The 21,392-nt window shown below is 60.0% G+C and overlaps 2 non-coding genes across 2 annotated transcripts; both read right to left on the bottom strand.

The window, feature by feature from the left end:
• Window positions 1-211: 211 nt before the first annotated feature.
• On the bottom strand, window positions 212-330 carry LOC131866359 (5S ribosomal RNA). Its single transcript, XR_009364977.1, has one exon. It is a non-coding gene; the product is annotated as a 5S ribosomal RNA (ribosomal RNA).
• Window positions 331-8,135: 7,805 nt separating this feature from the next.
• On the bottom strand, window positions 8,136-8,254 carry LOC131866358 (5S ribosomal RNA). The gene has a single exon (XR_009364976.1). It is a non-coding gene; the product is annotated as a 5S ribosomal RNA (ribosomal RNA).
• Window positions 8,255-21,392: the final 13,138 nt, after the last annotated feature.

The following is a 21,392-nucleotide window of genomic DNA, read 5'->3' as shown; positions in this document are numbered from 1 at the left end:
GCAGCACCTCGGGCGCACCGGGGTGCGCGCACAACGCCCGGGTTGCACCGTGGCCTGTGTGCTCGGGGCGCCTCGGGTGCGCGCTCGGTGTCGCCCCCGCGCGCGCGGTAGTGCGGGCAGCGCACCCCGGCCCGGCCCGGCCCCGACGAGAACGCAAACGGGCAAAAGGTTTATTCAAATAGCATTGCGACGCCCGGCGAAAAACTAAAAAAGGGTGCAACACCGGGACTTCCCGGGAGGTCACCCATCCCAGTACTACTCCGGCCCAAGCGCGCTTAACTGCGGAGTTCTGATGGGATCCGGTGCACTAACGCTGGTATGATCGCACCCGTTATGAGCTTGTCGCAGTGTGTACTTAGCAAACCGCGACCCACGTGCGAATCCACCCCGGCCACCCACCCCCGTCGAGGTGCACACCCTCCCTCGCGAAGTGCGCCCCGTTCGCCAAGTGTGAGCCCTGCCCGGGTGCGCGCACCTTGCTAGGGCGTCGGGTGTGCACCCGGCCCGGCCTACGTGCGTGCACCTGGAGGGGGCGTCGTGTGCGTGCAGTGTCCCGTCTGCAACGCGGTGCCCACACACCACCTCGGGCGCAACGACCTGCGCTCACATGTGGGCCGAGTGCACCTTGGTGCATGTTCGGGGCGCCTCGGGTGCACGCTCGATCTTGCCCCGGTGCACCAAGGCGCTCGGTTTGCCCCGGGTGCGCACTTGGTGCAAGGTGGGCACCCAAAATAGGGATCAAGCACCAAAACACAAGTTTCGGGATGCAAAATGGGACCCAAGGACCACAAATGCGTTCCAAGACCCATGATGGGTCCACGAGAACAAAAATGTGTTCCGAGACTTAATAAACAAATATTGGGTTTTAGGAGAAGAAACATGCTCTGATGCCCAAAACGAGAATCGACCCCGAAAAGGCCACAGGCCAAAAGTGGGATGCGAGACAAAAAAAAATGGGACCCGAGGACCAAAATTGGGTTCCCAGGTCGAAGACAGGGCAACCGGACAAGAAACGACCTCTAAGGCTCGAAATGAGTCCCGGCGACTAAAACTTGACAAGAAGCACCCATCAGGCACCCAACTCGACACCCATGGGATGCCGACCCACCCGGGCTTCCACCTAGCACACCTTGGCACCCACCCACCCTCGCACCCAACCTCGCACCCAACTTAGCACCTTTGAACCCACATTGGCACTCACCCTGACCCTGGCACCTTGGAACCCACATTGGCACTCACCTTGACCCTGGCACCCACCTTTGCACTCACCTTGGGACCCACCCTGGCTCCCACCTCGGCACCCACCCAGACACCCACCTTGGTTCCTTGGCACCCACCTTGGATCCTTGGCACCCACCCCGACACCCACCTTGGCACGCAACTTGGCTACTTGCCACCCATCTTGGCTCCTTGACGCCCACCCCGACAACCACCCCGTGACCTACCCTGGCTAGGGTTGGTGCACACCCACCCTGGTGCCCACCTTGGCACCCACCCTATGACCCACCTTGGCACGCACCTTAGTACCCACCCCGTTACCCACCCTAGGACCCACCCCGTGACCCACCTTGGCCAGGGTGGGTGCCTTGGTGCGCACAACTTGCCTGGGCTGCACACCAGGGCGGGCTCAAGATGGCACCCGCGTTCCGTTTTTTTCACTATCTTTCAAAACGGAAATTTTAAAATCTCATTTTTTTCTTTTTTTTGCCTTTTCTGGAAATTAGTGAAGGCAGCGCATCAAAGGTGCGCAATGCTGGTGCGAACCCGGGAGCGCTCCGATGTGTGCTCCAAGGTGCGGCGTGCACGAAGTCCGAGCCCGGTTTGCCCCGGGTGCGCACCTCGCGTGCACCTTCGCCGGGGTGAGCACCTTGGCTGGGTTGCGCGCCCTGGTGCGTACCAAGGAGCGCTCTGAAGTGTGCTCCAAGGTGCGGCGTGCACGAAGTCGGAGCCCGGTTTGCCCCGGGTGTGCACCTCGGGTGCGCACCTCGCGTGCACCTTCGCTGCGGTGGGCACCTTGGCTGGGTTGCGCGCCTTGGTGGGCACCATGCAGTGCACGAAGTCGGAGCCCGGTTTGCCCCGGGCGCGCACCTCCGCCAGGGTGGGCACCTTGGTGCGCACAACTTGCCTGGGCTGCGCACCAGGAAGGGCTCAAGATGGCACCCGCGTTCCGTTTTTTTCACTATCTTTCAGAACGGAAATTTTAAAATATCGTTTTTTTTTGCCTTTTCTGGAAATTAGTGAAGGCAGCGCATCAAAGGTGCGCAACGCTGGTGCGAACCTGGGAGCGCTCCGATGTGTGCTCCAAGGTGCGGCGTGCACAAAGTCGGAGCCCGGTTTGCCCCGGGTGCGCCCTGGTGGGCACCATGGTGCGCACCAAGGAGCGCTCCGAAGTGTGCTCCAAGGTGCGGCCTGCACGAAGTCGGAGCCCGGTTTGCCCCGGGTGTGCACCTCGGGTGGGCACCTTGGTGCGCATGCCTTGCCTGGGCTGCGCACCAGGGCGGGCTCAAGATGGCACCCGCGTTCCTTTTTTTTCACTATCTTTCAAAACGGAAATTTTAAAATCTCATTTTTTTTTGCCTTTTTCTGGAAATTAGTGAAGGCAGCGCATCAAAGGTGCGCACCTCGCTGCCCACCACGGTGCGCAACGCCGGTGGGCACCCGGGAGTGCTTCGAAGTGTGCTCCAAGGTGTTGCGTGCACGTTGTCGGAGCCCGGTTTGCCCCGGGTGCGCACCTCGCGTGCACCTTCGTCGGGGTGGGCACCTTGGCTTGGTTTGCCCCGGCTGCGCTCCGAAGCGGGGTTATTGGAGCGCCGCCTCTTTTTTTGTCGGAGCGTTTGGTGGGGTTTCTCGCATTGGCTCTTCCGAGGCCCGGTTGCCACCCTGGCGCGCACGAAGTCGGAAGTAGGGTTAATTGCCCGGGTGCGCACCTTTGCCAGGGTGGCACCTTACCTGGGCTGCGCACCAGGGCGGGCTCAAGATGGCACGCGCGTTCCGTTTTTTTCACTATCTTTCAAAACGGAAATTTTAAAATCTCCTTTTTTTTTTGCCTTTTCTGGAAATTAGTGAAGGCAGCGCATCAAAGGTGCGCACCTCGCTGCCCACCTTGGTGTGCTCTGAGGTGCGCACCCGGGAGCGCTACGAAGTGTGCTCCAAGGTGCGGCGTGCACGTTGTCGGAGCCCGGTTTGCCCCGGGTGCGCACCTCGCCTGCACCTTGGCCGGGGTGGGCACCTTGGCTGGGTTTGCCCAGGGTGCGCTCCGAAGCGGGGTTACTGGAGCGCCCCCTCTTTTTTTGTCAGAGAGTTTGGTGGGGTTTCTCGCATTGGCTCTTCCCAGGCCCGGTTGTTGGGTGCGCTCCCACCCTGGCGCGCGCGAAGTTGGAAGTTGGGTTAATTGCCCGGGCGCGCACCTTCGCCAGGGTGGGCACCTTGGTGCGCAAACCTTGGCTGGGCTGCGCACCAGGGCGGGCTCAAGATGGCACCAGCATTCCCTTTTTCTCACTATCTTTCAAAACGGAAATTTTAAAATCTCGTTTTTTTTTTGCCTTTTATGGAAATTAGTGAAGGCATCGCATCAAAGGTGCGCACCTCGCTGCCCACCTTGGTGTGCTCCGAGGTGCCCACCACGGTGCGCAACGCCGGTGCGAACCCGGGAGCGCCCCGATGTGTGCTCCAAGGTGCGGCGTGCACGAAGTCGGACCCCGGTTTGCCCCGGGTGCGCACCTCGCGTGCACCTTGGTGCGCACACCTTGGCTGGGTTGCGCGGCCTGGTGGGCACCATGGTGCGCACCAAGGAGCGCTCCGAAGTGTGCTCCAAGGTGCGGCGTGCACGAAGTCGGAGCCCGGTTTGCCCCGGGTGCGCACCTTCGCCGCGGTGGGCACCATGGCGTGCACGAAGTCGGAGCCCGGTTTGCCCCGGGTGCGCACCTCGCGTGCACCTTCGCCGGGGTGGGCACCTCGGCTGGGTTGCGCGCCCTGGTGCGCACCAAGGAGCGCTCTGAAGTGTGCTCCAAGGTGCGGCGTGCACGAAGTCGGAGCCCGGTTTGCCCCGGGTGTGCACCTCGCGTGCACCTTCGCTGCGGTGGGCACCTTGGCTGGGTTGCGCGCCTTGGTGGGCACCATGCAGTGCACGAAGTCGGAGCCCGGTTTGCCCCGGGCGCGCACCTCCGCCAGGGTGGGCACCTTGGTGCGCACAACTTGCCTGGGCTGCGCACCAGGAAGGGCTCAAGATGGCACCCGCGTTCCGTTTTTTTCACTATCTTTCAGAACGGAAATTTTAAAATATCGTTTTTTTTTGCCTTTTCTGGAAATTAGTGAAGGCAGCGCATCAAAGGTGCGCAACGCTGGTGCGAACCTGGGAGCGCTCCGATGTGTGCTCCAAGGTGCGGCGTGCACGAAGTCGGACCCCGGTTTGCCCCGGGTGCGCACCTCGCGTGCACCTTGGTGCGCACACCTTGGCTGGGTTGCGCGCCCTGGTGGGCACCATGGTGCGCACCAAGGAGCGCTCCGAAGTGTGCTCCAAGGTGCGGCGTGCACGAAGTCGGAGCCCGGTTTGCCCCGGGTGCGCACCTCGCGTGCACCTTTGCCGCGGTGGGCACCATGGCGTGCACGAAGTCGGAGCCCGGTTTGCCCCGGGTGCGCACCTCGCGTGCACCTTCGCCGGGGTGGGCACCTTGGTGTGCAGACCTTGGCTGGGTTGCGCGCCCTGGTGGGCACCATGGTGCGCACCAAGGAGCGCTCCGAAGTGTGCTCCAAGGTGCGGCCTGCACGAAGTCGGAGCCCGGTTTGCCCCGGGTGTGCACCTCGGGTGGGCACCTTGGTGCGCATGCCTTGCCTGGGCTGCGCACCAGGGCGGGCTCAAGATGGCACCCGCGTTCCTTTTTTTTCACTATCTTTCAAAACGGAAATTTTAAAATCTCATTTTTTTTTGCCTTTTTCTGGAAATTAGTGAAGGCAGCGCATCAAAGGTGCGCACCTCGCTGCCCACCACGGTGCGCAACGCCGGTGGGCACCCGGGAGTGCTTCGAAGTGTGCTCCAAGGTGCTGCGTGCACGTTGTCGGAGCCCGGTTTGCCCCGGGTGCGCACCTCGCGTGCACCTTCGTCGGGGTGGGCACCTTGGCTGGGTTTGCCCCGGCTGCGCTCCGAAGCGGGGTTATTGGAGCGCCGCCTCTTTTTTTGTCGGAGCGTTTGGTGGGGTTTCTCGCATTGGCTCTTCCGAGGCCCGGTTGCCACCCTGGCGCGCACGAAGTCGGAAGTAGGGTTAATTGCCCGGGTGCGCACCTTTGCCAGGGTGGGCACCTTACCTGGGCTGCGCACCAGGGCGGGCTCAAGATGGCACGCGCGTTCCGTTTTTTTCACTATCTTTCAAAACGGAAATTTTAAAATCTCCTTTTTTTTTTGCCTTTTCTGGAAATTAGTGAAGGCAGCGCATCAAAGGTGCGCACCTCGCTGCCCACCTTGGTGTGCTCTGAGGTGCGCACCCGGGAGCGCTACGAAGTGTGCTCCAAGGTGCGGCGTGCACGTTGTCGGAGCCCGGTTTGCCCCGGGTGCGCACCTCGCCTGCACCTTGGCCGGGGTGGGCACCTTGGCTGGGTTTGCCCAGGGTGCGCTCCGAAGCGGGGTTACTGGAGCGCCCCCTCTTTTTTTGTCAGAGCGTTTGGTGGGGTTTCTCGCATTGGCTCTTCCCAGGCCCGGTTGTTGGGTGCGCTCCCACCCTGGCGCGCGCGAAGTTGGAAGTTGGGTTAATTGCCCGGGCGCGCACCTTCGCCAGGGTGGGCACCTTGGTGCGCACACCTTGGCTGGGCTGCGCACCAGGGCGGGCTCAAGATGGCACCAGCATTCCCTTTTTCTCACTATCTTTCAAAACGGAAATTTTAAAATCTCGTTTTTTTTTTGCCTTTTATGGAAATTAGTGAAGGCATCGCATCAAAGGTGCGCACCTCGCTGCCCACCTTGGTGTGCTCCGAGGTGCCCACCACGGTGCGCAACGCCGGTGCGAACCCGGGAGCGCCCCGATGTGTGCTCCAAGGTGCGGCGTGCACGAAGTCGGACCCCGGTTTGCCCCGGGTGCGCACCTCGCGTGCACCTTGGTGCGCACACCTTGGCTGGGTTGCGCGGCCTGGTGGGCACCATGGTGCGCACCAAGGAGCGCTCCGAAGTGTGCTCCAAGGTGCGGCGTGCACGAAGTCGGAGCCCGGTTTGCCCCGGGTACGCACCTCGCGTGCACCTTCGCCGGGGTGGGCACCTCGGCTGGGTTGCGCGCCCTGGTGCGCACCAAGGAGCGCTCCGAAGTGTGCTCCAAGGTGCGGCGTGCACGAAGTCGGAGCCCGGTTTGCCCCGGGTGCGCACCTTCGCCGCGGTGCGCACCATGGCGTGCACGAAGTCGGAGCCCGGTTTGCCCCGGGTGCGCACCTCGCGTGCACCTTCGGCGGGGTTGCGCGCCCTGGTGGGCACCATGGTGCGCACCAAGGAGCGCTCCGAAGTGTGCTCCAAGGTGCGGCGTGCACGAAGTCGGAGCCCGGTTTGCCCCGGGTGCGCACCTCGCGTGCACCTTCGGCGGGGTTGCGCGCCCTGGTGGGCACCATGGTGCGCACCAAGGAGCGCTCCGAAGTGTGCTCCAAGGTGCGGCGTGCACGAAGTCGGAGCCCGGTTTGCCCCGGGTGCGCACCTCGCGTGCACCTTCGCCGCGGTGGGCACCATGGCGTGCACGAAGTCGGAGCCCGGTTTGCCCCGGGTGCGCACCTCGCGTGCACCTTCGCCGGGGTGGGCACCTCGGCTGGGTTGCGCGCCCTGGTGCGCACCAAGGAGCGCTCCGAAGTGTGCTCCAAGGTGCGGCGTGCACGAAGTCGGAGCCCGGTTTGCCCCGGGTGCGCACCTCGCGTGCACCTTCGCCAGGGTGGGCACCTCGGTGCGCACACCTTCTCAATGTTTTCTTGCCTTTTCTGGAAATTGGTGAAGGCAGCGCATCAAAGGTGCGCACCTCGGTGTGCTCCGAGGTGCGAACCCGAGAGCGCTCCGAGGTGCCCACGAAGTCGAAAGTCGGGTTAATTGCATTGTTTTCCCCGGGTGCGCTCCGAGGTGCGCAACATCGGCGCGCACCAAGGAGGGCTCCGAAGTGTGCTCCAAGGTGCGCACGATGGCGTGCACCTCTGGTGCGCACGATTCGGAGCTCGGTTTGACCGGGGTGCGCACACCTTGGCTGGGTTGCGCACCTTTTGTGCGCTCCAAGGTGCGCACGAAGTCGGAGCTCGGTTTGCCCCGGGTGCGCACCTTCGCCAGGGTGCGCACCTTGATGCGCACGCCTTGGCTGGGCTGCGCACCTTGGTGGGCGCCATGGTGCGCACCTTTCGTGCGCTCCAAGGTGCGCACGAAGTCGGAGCTCGGTTTGCCCCGGGTGCGCACCTTGGTGGGCGCCATGGTGCACTCCGAGGTGCCCAAGATTGGTGCGCACCAAGGAGCGCTCCGAAGTGCGCTCCAAGGTGCGCGCGAAGTCGAAAGTTGGGTTAATTGTCCGGTTTGCCTCGGGTGCGCACCTTGCGTGCACCTTCGCCAGGGTGGGCGCCTTGGTGCGCACACCTTGGCTGGGCTGCGCACACCTTGGCACCCGCGTTTCCTTCATTTTAAATTTTTTTTTTTTACAATCTCTCAAGTGGGAAATTCTATAATCTCAACTTTTTTTGCCTTTTCAGGAAACTTTTGAATGGAGCGCATCATTGGTGCGCTCCGAAGTGTGCTCCAAAGCTCTCTCCAGCTGCGTGCACCTGCCCCGGCCGCGCACCCGGCCCCGCCCAGCTTCGCTCACCTGTCCCGGGCGTCTGGTGCGGAACCTTAGAGTAAGAAACATCACCGTGCACCTTGGCCAACGTGCGCGACTCGACCGAGCGCGCACTGGCCGAGGTGCACACCGATTTCACCTGGGTGCGCGCGCAGCACCTCGGGCGCACCGGGGTGCGCGCACAACGCCCGGGTTGCACCGTGGCCTGTGTGCTCGGGGCGCCTCGGGTGCGCGCTCGGTGTCGCCCCCCGCGCGCGCGGTAGTGCGGGCAGCGCACCCCGGCCCGGCCCGGCCCCGACGAGAACGCAAACGGGCAAAAGGTTTATTCAAATAGCATTGCGACGCCCGGCGAAAAACTAAAAAAGGGTGCAACACCGGGACTTCCCGGGAGGTCACCCATCCCAGTACTACTCCGGCCCAAGCGCGCTTAACTGCGGAGTTCTGATGGGATCCGGTGCACTAACGCTGGTATGATCGCACCCGTTATGAGCTTGTCGCAGTGTGTACTTAGCAAACCGCGACCCACGTGCGAATCCACCCCGGCCACCCACCCCCGTCGAGGTGCACACCCTCCCTCGCGAAGTGCGCCCCGTTCGCCAAGTGTGAGCCCTGCCCGGGTGCGCGCACCTTGCTAGGGCGTCGGGTGTGCACCCGGCCCGGCCTACGTGCGTGCACCTGGAGGGGGCGTCGTGTGCGTGCAGTGTCCCGTCTGCAACGCGGTGCCCACACACCACCTCGGGCGCAACGACCTGCGCTCACATGTGGGCCGAGTGCACCTTGGTGCATGTTCGGGGCGCCTCGGGTGCACGCTCGATCTTGCCCCGGTGCACCAAGGCGCTCGGTTTGCCCCGGGTGCGCACTTGGTGCAAGGTGGGCACCCAAAATAGGGATCAAGCACCAAAACACAAGTTTCGGGATGCAAAATGGGACCCAAGGACCACAAATGCGTTCCAAGACCCATGATGGGTCCACGAGAACAAAAATGTGTTCCGAGACTTAATAAACAAATATTGGGTTTTAGGAGAAGAAACATGCTCTGATGCCCAAAACGAGAATCGACCCCGAAAAGGCCACAGGCCAAAAGTGGGATGCGAGACAAAAAAAAATGGGACCCGAGGACCAAAATTGGGTTCCCAGGTCGAAGACAGGGCAACCGGACAAGAAACGACCTCTAAGGCTCGAAATGAGTCCCGACGACTAAAACTTGACAAGAAGCACCCATCAGGCACCCAACTCGACACCCATGGGATGCCGACCCACCCGGGCTTCCACCTAGCACACCTTGGCACCCACCCACCCTCGCACCCAACCTCGCACCCAACTTAGCACCTTTGAACCCACATTGGCACTCACCCTGACCCTGGCACCTTGGAACCCACATTGGCACTCACCTTGACCCTGGCACCCACCTTTGCACTCACCTTGGGACCCACCCTGGCTCCCACCTCGGCACCCACCCAGACACCCACCTTGGTTCCTTGGCACCCACCTTGGATCCTTGGCACCCACCCCGACACCCACCTTGGCACGCAACTTGGCTACTTGCCACCCACCTTGGCTCCTTGACGCCCACCCCGACAACCACCCCGTGACCTACCCTGGCTAGGGTTGGTGCACACCCACCCTGGTGCCCACCTTGGCACCCACCCTATGACCCACCTTGGCACGCACCTTAGTACCCACCCCGTTACCCACCCTAGGACCCACCCCGTGACCCACCTTGGCCAGGGTGGGTGCACCCACCCTGGTGCCCACCTTGGCACCCACCCATCCTAGCACCCAGCCTGTGACCGGGCTTGGAACCCAACCTTGCACCCGCACCCGTCTTGGCCAGTGTGGGTGCGCACCCATCCTGGCACCCACGTTGTGACACACCCTTTAACCCACGCACCCTAGCACCCACGTTGGCACCCACCTTGGAACCCAACCTAGCAACTTGGCACCCACCCCGTGACCCACCTTGGCATCCACCATAGCAGTCGCCGACTTGGCACCCACCTCGGCACCCACCTTGACACTTGTGGACCCACCTTGCCACTCACCCTAGCATCGACCCATCCTAGCACCCACCCTGGCACCTTTGCACCCTAGCACTCACCCATCCTAGCACCTAACCTGTGACCCACCTTGACACTCACCCTCGCACCCACCTTGGAACCCAACCTAGCACCCACCCACCCTGACACCAACCCTAGCACCTACCCACCCTTGCACCCACCCTGTGACCCATCTTGGCACCCACCCATCCTACCACTCAACCTATCACCCACCTTCTCACCCACCTTGGCATCCACCTTAGCACCCACCCACACTGGCACCTTGGCACCCACCTCGGGCAAGGTGGGTGCACACCCACCCTGGCACCCAATTTAGAACCCACCGAGCATGTTACCCACCTTGGCACCCACATTGCAGCCCACCCTAGTACCCACCCTATGACCCACATTGGCATCCACACCCTAGCACCCAGGCACCTCGACACCCGCCTTGACACCCACCCTAGCACTGAACCTGTGACCCACCTTGGAACTCACCCTAGAACCCACCCACCCTGTGAACCACCTTGGCATCCACCTTAGCACCCACCCACCTTGGCACCCACTCTAGCACTCACCCATCCTAACACCCAACTTGTTACCCACCTTGGCACCCGCCCTCGCGTCCACCTTGAAACCCACCCTAGCACCCACCCACGCAGGAGCCCACCTTGGCACCCAACCTAACACCCACGCATCCTGGCACCCAACTTGTGACCCACCTTGGAACCCACCCTAGTACCCACCTTTGAACCCACTATATCACCAACCCACCTTGGCACCCACCCTATGACCCTCTTTGGAATCCACCCTAGCACGCACCCACCCTGGCACCCACCATGGAGCGCACCCTAGCACCCACCCACCTCGGCACGCACCTCAACACCCACCTTGGTGTGCGCACTGCGCCAACCTCTCAAAGACCCTATGTGGTGCGCTCCAAAGTGTACACCTTTGGTGCGCTCCAAGGTGCGCACCTTTGGTGCACACCGAGGTGCACACCAAAGTGTGCACCGAGGTGAGCACCAAAGTGCACTCCAGGGTGCACACCAAGGCGTGCACCTTTGGTGCGGTCAATGCAAACGAATTCGGAAGTTGGGGTCGATGTCCTAATCGCTGCTGCAGACTACACGTATGAGAATCGGACAAATAGCTTTATATAGGGGAGGTGTTGCGTTTGATGGGTCGACTCCCCTGGTTGTGTGCACTGCACCAACTTCAAAGACCCTGTCTTGTTTAAGAAGTCAAAAGTTGGGGTGGATGTCCTAATCATTGCTGCAGTCTACGCATGTATGAGAATCAGACAAATAGCTTATATAGGGGAGGTGTTGCATTCGGTGGGTTGACTCCCCTGGTTGTGCGCACTGCGCCAACCTCAAAGACCCCGCATAGCAGAAGAAGTCGGAAGTCGGATTTTGGTGAGCACCAAGGCGTGCACCTTTGGTGCGGTCAACGCAGACGAATTCAGAAGTTGGGGTGGATGTCCTAATCGTTGTTGCAGGCTACACATGTATGAGAATCAGACAAATAGCTTATATAGGGGAGGTGTTGGGTTTGATGGGTCAACTCCCTTGGTTGTGCGCATTACGCCAACCTCAAAGACCTTGTTTTCGTTAAGAAGTCAAAAGTTGGGGTCAATGTCCTAATGGCTCCTGCAGGCTACACATGTATGAGAATCGGACAAATAGCTTATATAGGGGAGGTGTTGGGTTTGATGGGTCGACTCCCCTGGTTGTGCGCATTACGTCAACCTCAAAGACCTTGTTTTCGTTAAGAAGTCAAAAGTTGGGGTCGATGTCCTAATTGCTCCTGTAGACTACACATGTATGAGAATCAGACAAATAGCTTATATAGGGGAGGTGTTGGGTTTGATGGGTTGACTCCCCTAGTTGTTCGCATTACACCAACCTCAAAGACCTTGTTTTCGTTTAGAAGCCGAAAGTTGGGGTCGATGTCCTAATTGCTCCTGCAGGCTACGCATGTATGAGAATCAGACAAATAGCTTATATAGGGGAGGTGTTGGGTTTGATGGGTCGACTCCCCTGGTTGTGCGCATTGCGCCAACCTCAAAGACCCTGCATTGCGGATGAAGTCGAAAGTCAGAGTTTGGTGTGCTACAAGGTGTGGTCGAAGGTGCTCACCTAGGTGTGCACCTTTGGAGCACAGGAAAAGTGCCCTCCAAAAGTGCGCACCTTTGGAGTGCACAAAAGTGCCCTCCAAAAGTGCGCACCTTTGGAGCGCAGAAAAGTGCCCTCCAAAAAGTGCCCTCCAAAAGTGCGCACCTTTGGAGCGCAGAAAAGTGCCCTCCAAAAAGTGCCCTCCAAAAGTGCGCACCTTTGGAGCGCAGAAAAGTGCCCTCCAAAAAGTGCCCTCCAAAAGTGCGCACCTTTGGAGCGCAGAAAAGTGCCCTCCAAAAAGTGCCCTCCAAAAGTGCGCACCTTTGGAGCGCAGAAAAGTGCCCTCCAAAAAATGCCCTCCAAAAGTGCGCACCTTTGGAGCGCAGAAAAGTGCCCTCCAAAAAGTGCCCTCCAAAAGTGCGCACCTTTGGAGCGCAGAAAAGTGCCCTCCAAAAAGTGCCCTCCAAAAGTGCGCACCTTTGGAGCGCAGAAAAGTGCCCTCCAAAAAGTGCCCTCCAAAAGTGCGCACCTTTGGAGCGCAGAAAAGTGCCCTCCAAAAAGTGCCCTCCAAAAGTGCGCACCTTTGGAGCGCAGAAAAGTGCCCTCCAAAAAGTGCCCTCCAAAAGTGCGCACCTTTGGAGCGCAGAAAAGTGCCCTCCAAAAAGTGCCCTCCAAAAGTGCGCACCTTTGGAGCGCAGAAAAGTGCCCTCCAAAAGTGCGCACCTTTGGAGCGCACAAAAGTGCCCTCCAAAAGTGCGCACTTTTGGTGCGCACCAAGGCGCTGGTTCGGTCGTTGCAGGCGAGTTCGGAAGTTGGGGTCGATGTCCTGAGCGGAGGTGCAAACTACACAGGTGTCGGAATCGGACAAATAGCTTATATAGGGGAGGTGTATGCTTCGATGGGTCGACTCCCCAGGTTGAGCGCACCGCGCCAACCTCAAAGACCCTACGGTATGGATGAAGTCGGAAGTTGGGTCCGATGACCGATTCGATTAGTAGGTATGCTCATGAGGTCGGAATTTGGGTCCGATGACCTGCCATGTGCAGGAAGGCGAATGTTGACACTGTGCGTTGCAAGGTGCACACCAAGGCGCTGGTGCGGTCTTTTTAGTCGAGTTCGGAAGTTGGGGTCGATGTCCTGATCGGAGGTGCAAGCTACACAGGTGTGGGAATCGGACAAATAGCTTATATAGGGGAGGTGTATGCTTCGTTGGGTCGACTCCCCGGGTTGAGCGCACCGCGCCAACCTCAAAGACCCTACGGTATGGATGAAGTCGGAAGTTGGGTCCGATGACCGATTCGATATGTAGGCATACTCGCGAGGTCGGAATTTGGGTCCGATGACCTGCCACGTGCAGGAAGGCGAATGTTGGCACTGTGCGTTGCAAGGTGCGCACCAAGGCGCTGGTTCGGTCGTTGGAGGCGAGTTCGGAAGTTGGGGTCGATGTCTTGATCGGAGGTGCAAACTACACAGGTGTGGGAATCGGACAAATAGCTTATATAGGGGAGGTGTATGCTTCGTTGGGTCGACTCCCCGGGTTGAGCGCACCGCGCCAACCTCAAAGACCCTACGGTATGGATGAAGTCGGAAGTTGGGTCCGATGACCGATTCGATATGTAGGCATACTCGCGAGGTCGGAATTTGGGTCCGATGACCTGCCATGTGCAGGAAGGCGAATGTTGGGACTGTGCGTCGCAAGGTGCGCACCAAGGCGCTGGTGCCGTCGTTGCAGTCGAGTTCGGAAGTTGGGGTCGATGTCCTGGTCAGAGGTGCAAACTACACAGGTGTGGGAATCGGACAAATAGCTTATATAGGGGAGGTGTATGCTTCGATGGGTCGACTCCCTGGGTTGAGCGCACCGCGCCAACCTCAAAGACCCTACAGTATGGATGAAGTCGGAAGTTGGGTCCGATGACCGATTCGATACGTAGGCATATTGGCGAGGTCTGAATTTGTGTCCGATGACCTGCCATGCGCAGGAAGGCGGAATTTGGGTCCGATGACCGAGTTGATGGCGTGCCATGCGCAGAAAGGCGGAATTTGGGTCCGATGACCGAGTTGATGTTGATGGCCCGCCATGCACAGGAAGGCGGAATTTGGGTCCGATGACCGATTTGAAGGCGTGCCATACGCAAAAAGGCGGAGTTTGGGTCCGATGACCGAGTTGATATTGATGGCCCGCCATGCGCAGGAAGGCGGAATTTGGGTCCGATGACCTGACATACGCATGGAGTCCGACTCGGGGGCCGATGTTCGATTCGATGACTTGCATTGTGGGTAAAGTCGGAAGTTGTGGTCTTTGACCCGATTCGATGACCAGACTTCGGCTGCTTGAGAATCGGACAAATAACTTATATAGGGGAGGTAGTGTTCTCGAGCATCCTCCCCCCGTGCCCGTTTATGTCGATTGATGCTGGTGCTCGACTGGTTGGAGCGCTCGGATGCAAAAATCTTGCACCAGGATTTATCGATTGTGATGGACACGGCAAGTCTCCTGATTGCTATGCAGGAGCTCATCGTGAATCTCTATGCGGCCTTGGTATGGACTCGACCTGCGGAATGGTTCGGCAATGGTAGTCGCTCCAACACGTCCTTGCAATGGCCACAGAGGTGATTCGACTAGAGCTCCAGTCTAGCTTTTGGGTTGCTTGGCGGACTGGTATAGCCGCGATCGAGTTCCGGCCATGAACGTTTTAGATAGCTCTTGGGCTTTCTGGGACGGAAGTCGGAAGTTTGGGCTGTTGTCCGATTTGATGACCATTCTTCGGATGTGTGAGAATCGGACAAATAACTTATATAGGGGACTGTGTTGTCTCACGCAGCCCCCTCCGTGCCCCTCTATCTCGACCGATGTTGGTGCTTGAAAGGGTTGGGATCGCTCGGATTTATAAACGTGCACCACCATTTGTCGAGTGTGAGGGACGCGGCAGGTCTCCTAAATGCTATGCGGGCGCTCTCTGAGAATCTCTATCCGGCCTCGACACAGACTAGTCTTGCTGAATGGTTTGGCACTGGTAGTCGATCCAACACGTCGTTGTTGTGGCCGCCTAGGCGATTCGATTCGAGCCCCCGTCTAGCTTTTGGGTTGCTTGGCGGATTTTGCCCTATCCGCAAGTGAGCTCGGTCCCTAAACGTTCGAGAAACCCGATTGCTATGCGCCGACTCTCTTTCTTGCGAGCCTCCATCTAGCTTTTGGGTCTCTACGGAACGGAAGTCGGAATCTGGGACCGTTGTTTGATTCGACGAGGCAGACTACGGTTGTGCGAGAATCGGACAAATAACTTATATAGGGGAGGTGTTGACTGGAGCATTCTCCCCCGTGCCCCTCTAACTCGACCAATGCTGGCGCTCGAACGGTGGTAGCGCTCGGATTTTCATTGAGCGCCAGCATTGGTCGATTTAGAGGGGCATGCGAGATTCCCGAATGCTATGCGAGGGCTCTAACGGAAATGTCTATTGGTTTCGGTATGGATGCAATTGCGAGTGGTTCGGCAAAGGTAGTCGTTCCGATGCGTCCATGTCGTGGCCAAATCGATAATTCGATTTGAGCCCTCGTATAGCATTTGGGTCTCTCGATGTGATTCCGCATTCCAGTCCCTTTGGGCACTGCTTGAGCCGCATCCCAGGGGGTTCCCTTCCCAATAATCTGCCTCGCAACCCGATTGCTATGCGGTGAGGCTCCTCGGCCGCCTCGGAACTATCTGTGTATCAGACGCATCGCGGGATAAGGGGTTGGCAACGGTAGTCGCCCCAAGCGCGTCCGATGCTTGGACCATTCCGAGGCGGCCCTGAAGCCTCTTCCGTCTAGCCGTTGGGTCCTTCTCGCCGCATCCCTCGCCTCGCACCCCGATTGCTATGCGGTGAGGCTCCTCGGCCGCCTCGGAACTATCTGTGTATCGGACGCGTCGCGGGATAAGGGGTTGTCACTGGTAGTCGCCCCAAGCGCGTCCGATGCTTGGACCATTCCGAGGCGGCCCTGAAGCCTCTTCCGTCTAGCCGTTGGGTCCTTCTCGCCGCATCCCTCGCCTCGCACCCCGATTGCTATGCGGTGAGGCTCCTCGGCCGCCTCGGAACTATCTGTGTATCGGACGCGTCGCGGGATAAGGGGTTGTCATTGGTAGTCGCCCCAAGCGCGTCCGATGCTTGGACCATTCCGAGGCGGCCCTGAAGCCTCTTCCGTCTAGCCGTTGGGTCCTTCTCGCCGCATCCCTCGCCTCGCACCCCGATTGCTATGCGGTGAGGCTCCTCGGCCGCCTCGGAACTATCTGTGTATCGGACGCGTCGCGGGATAAGGGGTTGTCACTGGTAGTCGCCCCAAGCGCGTCCGATGCTTGGACCATTCCGAGGCGGCCCTGAAGCCTCTTCCGTCTAGCCGTTGGGTCCTTCTCGCCGCATCCCTCGCCTCGCACCCCGATTGCTATGCGGTGAGGCTCCTCGGCCGCCTCGGAACTATCTGTGTATCGGACGCGTCGCGGGATAAGGGGTTGTCACTGGTAGTCGCCCCAAGCGCGTTCGATGCTTGGACCATTCCGAGGCGGCCCTGAAGCCTCTTCCGTCTAGCCGTTGGGTCCTTCTCGCCGCATCCCTCGCCTCGCACCCCGATTGCTATGCGGTGAGGCTCCTCGGCCGCCTTGGAACTATCTGTGTATCGGACGCGTCGCGGGATAAGGGGTTGTCACTGGTAGTCGCCCCAAGCGCGTCCGATGCTTGGACCATTCCGAGGCGGACCCGAAGCCTCTTCCGTCTAGCCGTTGGGTCCTTCTCGCCGCATCCTTCGCCTCGCACCCCGATTGCTATGCGGTGAGGCTCCTCGGCCGCCTCGGAACTATCTGTGTATCGGACGCGTCGCGGGATAAGGGGTTGTCACTGGTAGTCGCCCCAAGCGCGTCCGATGCTTGGACCATTCCGAGGCGGACCCGAAGCCTCTTCCGTCTAGCCGTTGGGTCCTTCTCGCCGCATCCCTCGCCTCGCACCCCGATTGCTATGCGGTGAGGCTCCTCGGCCGCCTTGGAACTATCTGTGTATCGGACGCGTCGCGGGATAAGGGGTTGTCACTGGTAGTCGCCCCAAGCGCGTCCGATGCTTGGACCATTCCGAGGCGGACCCGAAGCCTCTTCCGTCTAGCCGTTGGGTCCTTCTCGCCGCATCCCTCGCCTCGCACCCCGATTGCTATGCGGTGAGGCTCCTCGGCCGCCTTGGAACTATCTGTGTATCGGACGCGTCGCGGGATAAGGGGTTGTCACTGGTAGTCGCCCCAAGCGCGTCCGATGCTTGGACCATTCCGAGGCGGACCCGAAGCCTCTTCCGTCTAGCCGTTGGGTCCTTCTCGCCGCATCCCTCGCCTCGCACCCCGATTGCTATGCGGTGAGGCTCCTCGGCCGCCTTGGAACTATCTGTGTATCGGACGCGTCGCGGGATAAGGGGTTGTCACTGGTAGTCGCCCCAAGCGCGTCCGATGCTTGGACCATTCCGAGGCGGCCCCGAAGCCTCTTCCGTGTAGCCGTTGGGTCGTTCTCGCCGCATCCCTCGCCTCGCACCCCGATTGCTATGCGGTGAGGCTCCTCGGCCGCCTTGGAACTATCTGTGTATCGGACGCGTCGCGGGATAAGGGGTTGTCACTGGTAGTCGCCCCAAGCGCGTCCGATGCTTGGACCATTCCGAGGCGGCCCCGAAGCCTCTTCCGTGTAGCCGTTGGGTCCTTCTCGCCGCATCCCTCGCCTCGCACCCCGATTGCTATGCGGTGAGGCTCCTCGGCCGCCTTGGAACTATCTGTGTATCGGACGCGTCGCGGGATAAGGGGTTGTCACTGGTAGTCGCCCCAAGCGCGTCCGATGCTTGGACCATTCCGAGGCGGACCTGAAGCCTCTTCCCTCTAGCCATTGGGGCTTTCTCGCCGCATCCCTCGCCTCGCACCCTGATTGCTATGCTGTGAGGCTCCTCGGCCGCCTTGGAACTATCTGTGTATCGGACGCATCACGGGATAAGGGGTTGGCAGTGGTAGTCGCCCCAAGCGCATCCGATGCTTGGACCATTCCGAGGCGGCCCTGCAGCCTCTTCCGTCTAGCCGTTGGGGCCATCTCGCCGCATCCCCCACCTCGCACCACGATTGCTATGCGGTGAGGCTCCTTGGCCGCCTCGGAACTATCTGTGTATCGGACGCATCGCGGGATAAGGGGTTGTCACTGGTAGTCGCCCCAAGCGCGTCCGATGCTTGGACTATTCCGAGGCGGCCCTGCAGCCTCTTCCGTCTAGCCGTTGGGGCCATCTCGCTGCATCCCCCACCTCCTCGGCCGCCTCGGAACTATCTGTGTATCGGACGCATCGCGGGATAAGGGGTTGGCAGTGGTAGTCGCCCCAAGCGCGTCCGATGCTTGGACTATTCCGAGGCAGCCCTGCAGCCTCTTCCGTCTAGCCTTTGGGGCCATCTCGCCGCATCCCTCGCCTCGCACCCCGATTGCTATGCGGTGAGGCTCCTCGGCCGCCTGGGAACTATCTTCGTATCGGACGCATCGCGGGATAAGGGGTTGTCACTGGTAGTCGCCCCAAGCGCGTCCGATGCTTGGACTATTCCGAGGCGGCCCTGTGGCCTCTTCCGTCTAGCCGTTGGGGCCATCTCGCCGCATCCCCCACCTCGCACCCCGATTGCTATGCGGTGAGGCTCTTCGGCCGCCTTGGAACTATCTTCGTATCGGACGCATCGCGGGATAAGGGGTTGTCACTGGTAGTGGCCCCAAGCGCGTCCGATGCTTGGACTATTCCGAGGCGGCCCTGCAGCCTCTTCCGTCTAGCCGTTGGGGCCATCTCGCCGCATCCCCCACCTCGCACCCCGATTGCTATGCGGTGAGGCTCCTCGGCCGCCTTGGAACTATCTTCGTATCGGACGCATCGCGGGATAAGGGGTTGTCACTGGTAGTCGCCCCAAGCGCGTCCGATGCTTGGACTATTCCGACGCGGCCCTGTGGCCTCTTCCGTCTAGCCGTTGGGGCCATCTCGCCGCATCCCCCACCTCGCACCCCGATTGCTATGCGGTGAGGCTCCTCGGCCGCCTTGGAACCATCTTCGTATCGGACGCATCGCGGGATAGGGGGCTGTCACTGGTAGTCGCCCCAAGCGTGTCCGATGCTTGGACCATTCCTAGGCGGCCCTGAAGCCTCTTCCGTCTAGCCGTTGGGGCCTTCCCGCCCCATCCCTCGCCTCGCACCCCCGATTGCTATGCGGTGAGGCTCCTCGGCCGCCTTGGAACCATCTGTGTATCGGACGCATCGCGGGATAAGGGGTTGGCACTGGCAGTCGCCCCAAGCGCGTCCGATGCTTGGACCATTCCGAGGTGGCCCTGAAGCCTCTTCCGTCTAGCCGTTGGGGCCTTCCCGCCCCATCCCTCGCCTCGCACCCCGATTGATATGCGGTGAGGCTCCTCGGCCGCCTTGGAACTATCTGTGTATCGGACGCATCGCGGGATAAGGGGTTGGCACTGGTAGTCGTCCCAATCGCATCCGATGCTTGGACCATTCCGAGGCGGCCCTGCAGCCTCTTCCGTTTAGCCGTCGGGGCCTTCCCGCCGCATCCCTCGCCTCGCATCCCGATTCCTATGCGGTGAGTCTTCTCGGCCGCCGCGGAACTATACCTGTTATTGCTACTGCATCCTTCGGCTGGTAACCTCCTCTGCCGCCTTGGAACGTTCTCTTTGTCGGACGCGTCGCGGGATAAGGGGTTGGCACTGGTAGTCGCCCCAAGCGCGCCCGATGCATAGACCGCTCCGAGTCGACCTTGCTTTCAGCCTCTCACATGCATAGACCTCTCTGAGTCGACCCTGCAGCCTCTCACGTTTAGCCTTTGGAATCTCGCCTCACAACATGATTGCTATCCTTGATGCATCCCTTGCCTCGAGCCCTGATTGCTTTCTTGGCTGCATCCCTCCTCTCCTCACAGCCCGGTTGTCATCACTGCTTCATCCGTCGCTTCATGCATTCTGGCTGCTGGGCCCTTCCCACCGCACACCTCGATTGCTATCTCTTCTGCATCACACACCCCGATTGCTATCTCTGCTACATCCCTCGGCTCTCACTTCTGCATCCTTCGCCTCACACCTCGATTGCTATCAATGCTGCATCCGTAACCTCACACCCCGATTGCTATGCGGGGAGGCTCCTTGGCCGCCTTGGAAATTTCTGTGTGTCGGACGCACCGCGGGATAAGGGGTTGGCACTGGTAGTCGCCCCAAGTGCGCCCGATTCTTAGACCGCTTCGAGGTGACCTCGTAGCCTCTTTCGTCCAGGCTTCCTGCCTTCAACGCCCTTTTTACACCTCGATTGCTATGCGCGGGCTCGTTGGCGTCTATCACCTCTCTGCGAAGAGTGGCACGATGATTGTTGGGGTAAATCGTAGCAGTCCGATCTCTGGCCTTGGGCCATTGTGAGGGCTGATCGATTTCCTGTGCGCATCTCGTGTTCGCCCAGTAACAGACTCGACGACTTGTAATCGGTCTTGTTCCCGATTGTTCCTGGAGGTAGTCTTCGGAACTCTTGGATTTGACCTGTCACTCGAACTGTCCTCTTCCGAGGATGCTTGTGTGTGTGTGCTTGTGCCATTTCCTTGGCGGTATTAACGAGATATTAAAGAGCGGAGTGAGCGCCTCGCCCAGCTATGTTTGGGGCTCTCACTCCCTTACCCGGTGTGCGACCGCTTTGCACGTAGGTTGCGGAGCATCGCGACTCTTTCGATGTTTGGCGGTTGTCTTCCGGTGATGCGTTGGTCCCGAAGTGCACGTTACTAGCATTTCTGCCATTGTTCTCGATCTTTGGCACGTTCCTTCGTTGCAATTGGATATATATCTCCGTTTATACGCGCAGGCTTCTCCCGCCTATTCAGCGCTGTCCCACTCTCAGCACTCTCGTGGTCTCCTTGGCTTCTCTCTCCCGTGAGCGAGCTCTCTTCTCGAGTCTTTTCCATGTCCCATGGAGGTTGCCTTGCGAAATTCGGGCACACAAACGTGACCGGATAAGAGCGGAATTGCCTATGAGGAGAAGCTCACCTTAGGGAGCAGCAATGCCGAGTGTTTCGACAGAGGGTAGAGGGGGCGTTGTTTGGGCGGTTGCACAAAAGAGTGCTACGTTTGCACTGAAGGTTGCTTCTTCGTCTCCGACGAACTCTTCGAGGCAAAAAAGCTTGTTTACGGGGTCGAGGTGGGACTGTTCGTGCGAGTTGCGCCACCAAAAGTGCGTAGGGGGCATATACCTGGGAAATGGATGTCTCTGAGTGGCCTTACTCGGTCGCGTGCACGGTGCATTCTCTAACGGCAGGACTGTCGCGAGCATGTGCGGTTCGGATGTTTTCGGGTAAAGGGTTCCGTACGGGATGTTCTTCCCAGGCTCCTGTGAACCGAGACTCTGCATCGTCATGCTCCGGCTCCCGTGGGTGCTTCATGCCTCGTCGAGCTGTTTGTCGTGGACGATTAAGGCCGAGGCCTT

The sequence above is a fragment of the Cryptomeria japonica genome, unplaced genomic scaffold, assembly GCF_030272615.1.
Source record: "Cryptomeria japonica unplaced genomic scaffold, Sugi_1.0 HiC_scaffold_141, whole genome shotgun sequence".
Taxonomy (NCBI): Eukaryota; Viridiplantae; Streptophyta; class Pinopsida; order Cupressales; family Cupressaceae; genus Cryptomeria; species Cryptomeria japonica.
Note: the sequence above shows the minus strand (reverse complement) of the source record. Positions and strands in the feature narration are given on the sequence as shown.